General features: G+C 40.1%; 2 pseudogenes; one reads left to right on the top strand and one right to left on the bottom strand.

Annotated features, from left to right (window-relative positions):
• The first annotated feature begins 39 nt into the window (after positions 1 to 39).
• On the top strand, positions 40 to 1,685 carry LOC138033072 (solute carrier family 35 member G1-like; annotated as a pseudogene).
• Positions 1,686 to 5,880: 4,195 nt separating this feature from the next.
• Positions 5,881 to 6,782, bottom strand: LOC138033064 (melanocyte-stimulating hormone receptor-like; annotated as a pseudogene).
• Positions 6,783 to 7,568: the final 786 nt, after the last annotated feature.

The raw sequence follows: 7,568 nt of genomic DNA, 5'->3' as shown, positions 1-7,568 counted from the left end.
CAAGGCAGTGAGAGAAAACGTATCTAAATATAGTGCATAATGGCCGCTAAAATTGTTCCTTCGGTCATATCGAGACTTCGTCGAAAAGCTGACAGCCGCGAACAACGCCTGGCTGAATCCTACGCGAGGCTTGAACTTCAAGAAATTATCATCACAGAAAATGGTACTATCTCCAACGAGGAGACACCAGAAACTCTCAGTAACGCAAGGTGCTTCAATACAGTTACGGATAATAATTACAGACCAGATGATGAACATGGAGACCCATCGACAGCCTCGATTGTTGACCGAACAAGGAGGAAATGGTTTGCTATCACAGGAATTTGTTTCGCCATTCTGTCTTCTCTCTTAATTTCCATCACTGGTTTAATGACTAAACTCGCTGACAGTATCCCCAGCCTGGAGGTCAGCTTGATGCGTTTAATTTTGCAGTTTGTGTTTTTGATTCCACCCACGATTTTTTTCCGGGATAAACTCGTTCACCCTTGGAAGAGAATTAGATTTTTAATTCTTCGTGGAGTTATTGGGCTGTTGCACTGAATGTAAGTGTTTATACCATTAAACACATGGCTCTGGCAGACGCTAGAGTGATATTTTACACGTCTCCGGTATACGTTGCTTTTCTTGGAAGGATTTTCCTCAAGGAAAAAGTCAGCAAGTTTGATTTTTTTGCGATATTGATGAGTTTGGGAGGTGTGGTGCTAATTGGAAGACCATCCTTCTTATTTGGGTCCCTTGGTAAAACCTCTTCCTCTAAAACAAGTCTGGTTGCCTTCACTTCTTGCAGTAGCAGGATCTTTTTGTTTTGCATGTAGCATTGTGATAACCCGCAAACTGTCGCAAGAGGTATCAAGTAGAGTGGTGGTATTCTATTCAACAATGGTTGCAACTACCGTAACATTTTTACCTGTGCTTATCTCTGGTGGAATGAAATATCCTGATTGTGGAACTTATGATGCTTGTTACATTATTGTTTCCGCAGCAATTACCTATGCTGGGCAGTTAGTAGGAACAAAGGCCCTGAGTCTGGAAAAAGCATCTGTAGTTTCTTTGGTACGCACAATAGGCATTGCATTCTCTTTTCTCCTACAGTTGACTGTTCTTGGTGTTGCTGCAAATGGACTCAGTATTGGTGGAGCTGTTCTAGTTTTGCTTTGTAATGTTACTATTTTTATCAAGACGTTTTTAGAACAAAAGAACAAAGTCTACATTTCTTGACACAAAGAATGGATAAAGGAATTAGGGAAGGAGACCACATACCATACAGGACCAATTTGCTTGCAGTGCACTTAGTGCTAACCATTGGTTAACCCATTGACTCCTGGGAGTGAGACTAACAGATTTTACTATGTCTGACGCCAAATGATTTTACTCATCACCTGGGGGCATCATGGGATACCTGAGGAGTGAATGGGTTGAGAGGTATCAAAATCTCTATGACTGTTTTCATGCTTTTCAATTAACAATTATGCGCCGAAGGTGAAGTGATTATTGGTGAATATTTACCGATAATCACTGAGCCTGAGGCGAATAATTGTTTTAGTATAAATACACAGGTGATTATTTCAAAAAAGAGAAAAAAAAAACATTTCAACGCGAAATCATCTAATTCGCTTACAGTGGCAAAATGACTACTGGCAGCCATTTTGTCCGTCAAGGTGATTATCGGCTGATAATCCGAGATAGCAAGCCAAAGAGAGTGCGTCAGTGAATCTTTGATGGAAAAGTCAAAAGATGAAAGATTGATGAACCCGGCATGAGCTGATTGAGGCCTCTTTCATGAAAACGTGTTTGCACCCAATTGCAGGGATTGCATTCAATTACCCTTACCTGTATTTTAATTTTCATCGAATAATCTAAAAAGTTGATCTTGCAGTTCCCCTATTCTATTCCTTAATCAGGCTTTGAATTATCTCACTAAACTTGGATAAATATTGAGCCTGCATGCAGGTGTACTGATAAATATATATAACCCCAAATAACAGTCAGGGCCGTAGCCAGAAAAACGTTATGACTTAGGCAACGTCCGTGGTTAAATTCTCTTCGTAGGTATTTTAGGAGTTTATGATGAGTACACTAGAATCACGTTTTATTTTCAACAATGACGAAAAAATGACTGTTTGTCTCATACTGGCTACGGCCCTGACAGTATTGTAAGAGGTGGTCGTATTCAGCCGTTTACTTTTTGAAATTTGAAAGTGAGGTTCATTTTCAGTTGTAGACGAAAATGTATAAGGCTTGTACGTTTTCGAAGAATTTTTTTTACAGTTTAATTAGTAAAGTACGTGTGACTGTCAGTAAATGTCAAGACTATTAAATTTATACCGCTAAGCAAATTTTCATTTAGACGTTAGCTCCTCGAAAAGTTTGGCTCTTCTTGTCGACAAATTCACATTCAGGACTGTGCCTACTAATTCACAGGTTTTTTTTTCCCCGGTTTATGATTATGCGGGAATTGTAGATCTTAACAAGTGTACGCTCATGGAGCGTCTAGTTTATTCTTACAGTAAGTTATCCTGACTTGAGCCTGCGATCCAATCGAAGCCCAGTACCTAGTCAGCCGTCCACCTCAAGAAAACAGCTGACCTCGATGAGCTCTAAACTTGAGCACGTGGTATGCTCACGTGATACTGGTCACACTGGCAAATAAGGAGGGGTGGACGTACGTACCGTCCTAGGGTGACCAAAACATTTTTTTTTCCTTTTCTCGCACAAATGGCCTGGGTTACAATATTTCTTACCTCGTGATGAAGCAAAGTCCGCTATTACAGTTATAGGTTGTGCCTTAATAGCACTTTTTTCTCGTTTAACTATAGCAAGTTACACTTTTTAACTTACTTGCAACAAGGCCGTTTTCGCGGTGAAATAAGAGCTGTCGTGCTGCGCGTGTGAAAAAGCAGGCTCACATGCTATTCATGCGGTCACAAACATGGTACGGAAATTGTTCTTTTGACAAGTGAAAAGGCGCAAATATGATATCAGATCAACAAGGTACATATTTCTATAACAGTCTTAAATTAATATAAAGCAAATATTGAATGCAACTTTCTCCTTGTGAAACGCAATTCTTTTGAATACAGTTCCAACTGGAGATCAGAGGTACACCCATTCTCTATTCAGCTAGTTCTGACTTTCAGTGAGATTCGAAGTGCAGAAATTACCATCACCAACAAGATTTTGGAAAAAAAGCAACATGAATTAATTTTGGAAAGCGTTTCTACTTTTCGTGAAATCTGTCTCGCACTACACATTGAGAAGATCTTTGCTTGACCGTTTGTTAATGTTGCTGTGGTCTTCCTAGCACACTTTTCACAGCTTGGCGTATCTCTCGTATTCGCCAGCAGTACACGACTGGATTCCAAAGCGAGTTGATGAAAACAGCTGTTGTGGAAATGTCGTAAGCAATCTTTACGGATGGAGTATACCCAATCAAGTTGTCCGCAAGAACCGTTGCAAACAATGGAATATAAAACGTTAGGAGCAAACCATAGACATAAACTACAGTCACCGCTGATTTTCTGCATTTGAGCTCGTTCGACGCATTCGCATTCACGTTCATGGCCATGTTTTGCTCTCGTATTTGTCGTCGATGTTTTCCAACGATGTGGAATATTTTGTAGGTGCAGAACGCAATGACAAGAAAAGTGATGAGCAGGGATAGTAACGGGATAATTAGCCAGCTGGTAACTGGCGAATGAAGGTCTCGGGACTTCCAAATCACGTATACAATGATAAAATTCCCAGCACACGTCATCGGAGAAAGAAGCGAGTTCAGGATACACGTAACAACATTTGCCATAAATGTTGCTTCCGTTTGGCCCACGCTGATTGTAAGAAAAAAGCAACTCGTATTCACCAGTGACTTGTTCATAATGCTTGATTGAAGCCTTCAGTATTGTCCTAACATTCTGAATTTTGAGAACCACCTTGCCAAAACGTCAGTGAATCTTTGATGGAAAAGTCAAACGATGAAAGATCGATGAGGCCGGCATGAGCTGATCGAGGCCTCTTTTATGAAAACGTGTTTGCACCCAATTGGAGGGATTGCATTCAATTACCCTTACCTGTCTTTTAATTTTCATCGAATAATCTAAAAAGTTGATGTTGCAGTTCCCCTTTCTATTCCTTAATCAGGTTTTGAATTATCTCACTAAACTTGGACAAATATTGAGCCTGCATGCAGGTGTACTGATACATATATGTAACCCCAAATAACAGTCAGCGCCGAAGCCAGAAAAACGTTATGACTTAGGCAACGTCCTTATAAGTAGAGGTTTTTTAAAACATTTTTAGTAAAAACTATCGTGATAAGAAAGCGACGTTTCGACCGTTCAACAATCATTATCAAGCAAAGTGAAGATAAAAATTTACATAAGTACTAATTATATAGTAGAACAAAGAAGTGACAAATGTAAAAAGCATGAAAATGTTAAAAACCGGGGTATTAGTAACTGCAAGTTGATGTTGCAGTTCCCCTTTCTATTCCTTAATCAGGTTTTCAATTATCTCACTAAACTTGGATAAATATTGAGCCTGCATGCAGGTGTACTGATACGTATATATAACCCCAAATAACCGTCAGGGCCGTAGCCAGAAAAATGTTATGACTTAGGCAACGTCCGTGGTTAAATTCTCTTCGTAGGTATTTTAGGAGTTTATGATGAGTACACTAGAATCACGTTTTATTTTCAACAATGACGAAAAAAATGACTGTTTGCCTCATACTGGCTACGGCCGTGACAGTATTGTAAGAGGTGGTCGTATTCAGCCGTTTACTTTTTGAAATTTGAAAGTGAGGTTATTTTTCTGTTGTAGACGAAAATGTATAAGGCTTGTACGTTTTCGATGAATTTTTTTTACAGTTTAATTAGTAAAGTACGTGTGACTGTCAGTAAATGTCAAGACTATTAGATTTATACCGCTAAGCAAATTTTCATTTAGACGTTAGCTCCTCGAAAAGTTTGGCCCTTCTTGTCGACAAATTAACATTAAGAACTGTGCCTACTAATTCAAAGGTTTTTTTTTACCCTGGTTTATGATTATGCGGGAATTGTAGATCTTAACAAGTGTACGCTCATGGAGCGTCTAGTTTATACTTACAGTAAATTACCCTGACTTGAGCCTGCGATCCAATCGAAGCCCAGTACGTACATAGTCAGCCGTCAACCTCAAGAAAACAGCTGACCTCGATGAGCTCTAAACTTGAGCACGTGGTATGCTCACAAGATACTGGTCACACTGGCAAATAAGGAGGGGTGGACGTACCTACGGTCGTAGGGTGACCGAAACCATTTTTTTTTCTTTTCTCGCACAAATGGCCTGGGTTACCATATTTCTTACCTCGTGATGAAGCGAAGTCCGCTGTTACGGTTATAGGTTGTGCCTTGATAGCACTTTTTTCTCGTTTAACTATAGCAAGTTACACTTTTTAACTTACTTGCAACAAGGCCGTTTTCGCGGTGAAATAAGAGCTGTCGTGCTGCGCGTGTGAAAAAGCAGGCTCACATGCTATTCATGCGGTCACAAACATGGTACGGAAATTGTTCTTTTGACAAGTGAAAAGGCGCAAATATGATATCAGATCAACAAGGTACATATTTCTATAACAGTCTTAAATTAATATAAAGCAAATATTGAATGCAACTTTCTCCTTGTGAAACGCAATTCTTTTAAATACAGTTCCAATTGGAGATCAGAAGTAGACCCATTGTCTCTGCAGCTAGTTCTGACTTTCAGTGAGATTCGAAGTGCAGAAATTACCATCACCAACAAGATTTTGGGAGAAAACAGCATGCATTTTGGAAAGCGTTTCTACTTTTCGTGAAATCTGTCTCGCACTACACATTGAGAAGATCTTTGCTCGACCGTTTGTTAATGTTGCTATGGTCTTCTTAGCACACTTTTCACAGCTTGGCGTATCTCTCGTATTCGCCAGCAATACACGACTGGATTCCAAAGCGAGTTGATGAAAACAGCTGTTGTGGAAATGTCGTAAGCAATCTTCACGGATGGAGTAGACCCAATCATGTTGTCCGCAAGAACCGTTGCAAACAATGGAATATAAAACGTTAGGAGCAAACCATAGACATAAAGAACAGTCACCGCTGATTTTCTGCATTTGAGCCTGTTCGACGCATTCGCATCCACGTTCATGGCCATGTTTTGCTCTCGTATTTGTCGTCGATGTTTTCCAACGATGTGGAATATTTTGTAGGTGCAGAACGCAATGACAAGAAAAGTGATGAGCAGTGATAGTAACGGGATAATTAGCCAGCTGGTAACTGCAAACCTCAATGATACAGTAGTTGCAGTGGCAACCCATATTAACAAAACTGCGAAACGCATGCGAGAAATCGAGACAACGGAATTGTATCTTAAATGAAGTGTGAGAGCAAGAAGGCGATCGATGGACACAAGCGCTAAAAGGAGCAAAGATACGCCGCCTGTTATCCACGCACTCAAGGACTGAAAAATTCTCAATGAACACACAAGGCTTGGATCTCCTTGAAGTTCGGCTATTTTGCTAGCAACCAAAGATGGATGACAGATCACTCCCACAACGAAATCTGCACCTGCGAGACAACCCAGAAGAAAAAAAGATGGCGAATGAAGGTCTCGTGTCTTCCAAATCACGTATACAATGATAAATTCCCAGCACACGTTATCGGAGAAAGAAGCGAGTTCAGGATACACGTAACAATATTTGCCATAAATGTTGCTTCCGTTTGGCCCACGTTCATTGTAAGAAAAAAGCAACTCGTATTCACCAGTGACTTGTTCATAATGCTTGATTGAAGCCTTCAGTATTGTCCTAACATTCTGAATTTTGAGAACCACCTTGCCAAAACGTCAGTGAATCTTTGATGGAAAAGTCAAACGATGAAAGATCGATGAGGCCGGCATGAGCTGATCGAGGCCTCTTTCATGAAAACGTGTTTACACCCAATTGGAGGGCATTGCATTCAGTTACCCACACCTGTCTTTTCATTTTCAATGAATTATGTATTAATTCGTATTTTGCAGTTCTTCCTTCGATTCCTTAATGAGGTTTTGAATTATCTCCTCAGGTGGTAATTTACACTAAACTTTGGATGATTGACGCACGCAGTGGAAGCGATCACCATTTCATGATACAATCCGGGTTTTTTCTATTGCCAAGGCATACAAAACTTTCTGAATCCGTTTAATCCACATTGAAATGAAGGAAGGAATAAACTTCTGAACAAAAGTGCTCAGCCTCGTTGGTCAAACAAATTAGTAGCCAAAAGGAGTCTCTAGGCCAGTAGTCAGTGACAAAATATGAAATAGGAAACACAGTGCAATCTTTCCTGTTCGCGAAATTAACTTATTCGAAAATGACGGAAGAATCAAAGTCTGTATCACCATGATGGAAGTCGTGAGTCGGTCCAGCGTGTAACTTACTTTACCTTTTAATTTTAGATACATGAAGTAGACAAACTCGGTAAGCTAAGTTTAACTTAAACAACTAAGCAACTGCATTGTGGCGAGATAACTCGTCTAGGTGGCGACTTCGATTGCATATTGGTGGCGAGTTCCTGGTGGCGGGT

Source organism: Montipora capricornis, chromosome 2 (genome assembly GCF_036669925.1).
Source record: "Montipora capricornis isolate CH-2021 chromosome 2, ASM3666992v2, whole genome shotgun sequence".
Lineage (NCBI taxonomy): Eukaryota > Metazoa > Cnidaria > Anthozoa > Scleractinia > Acroporidae > Montipora > Montipora capricornis.
Note: the sequence above shows the minus strand (reverse complement) of the source record. Positions and strands in the feature narration are given on the sequence as shown.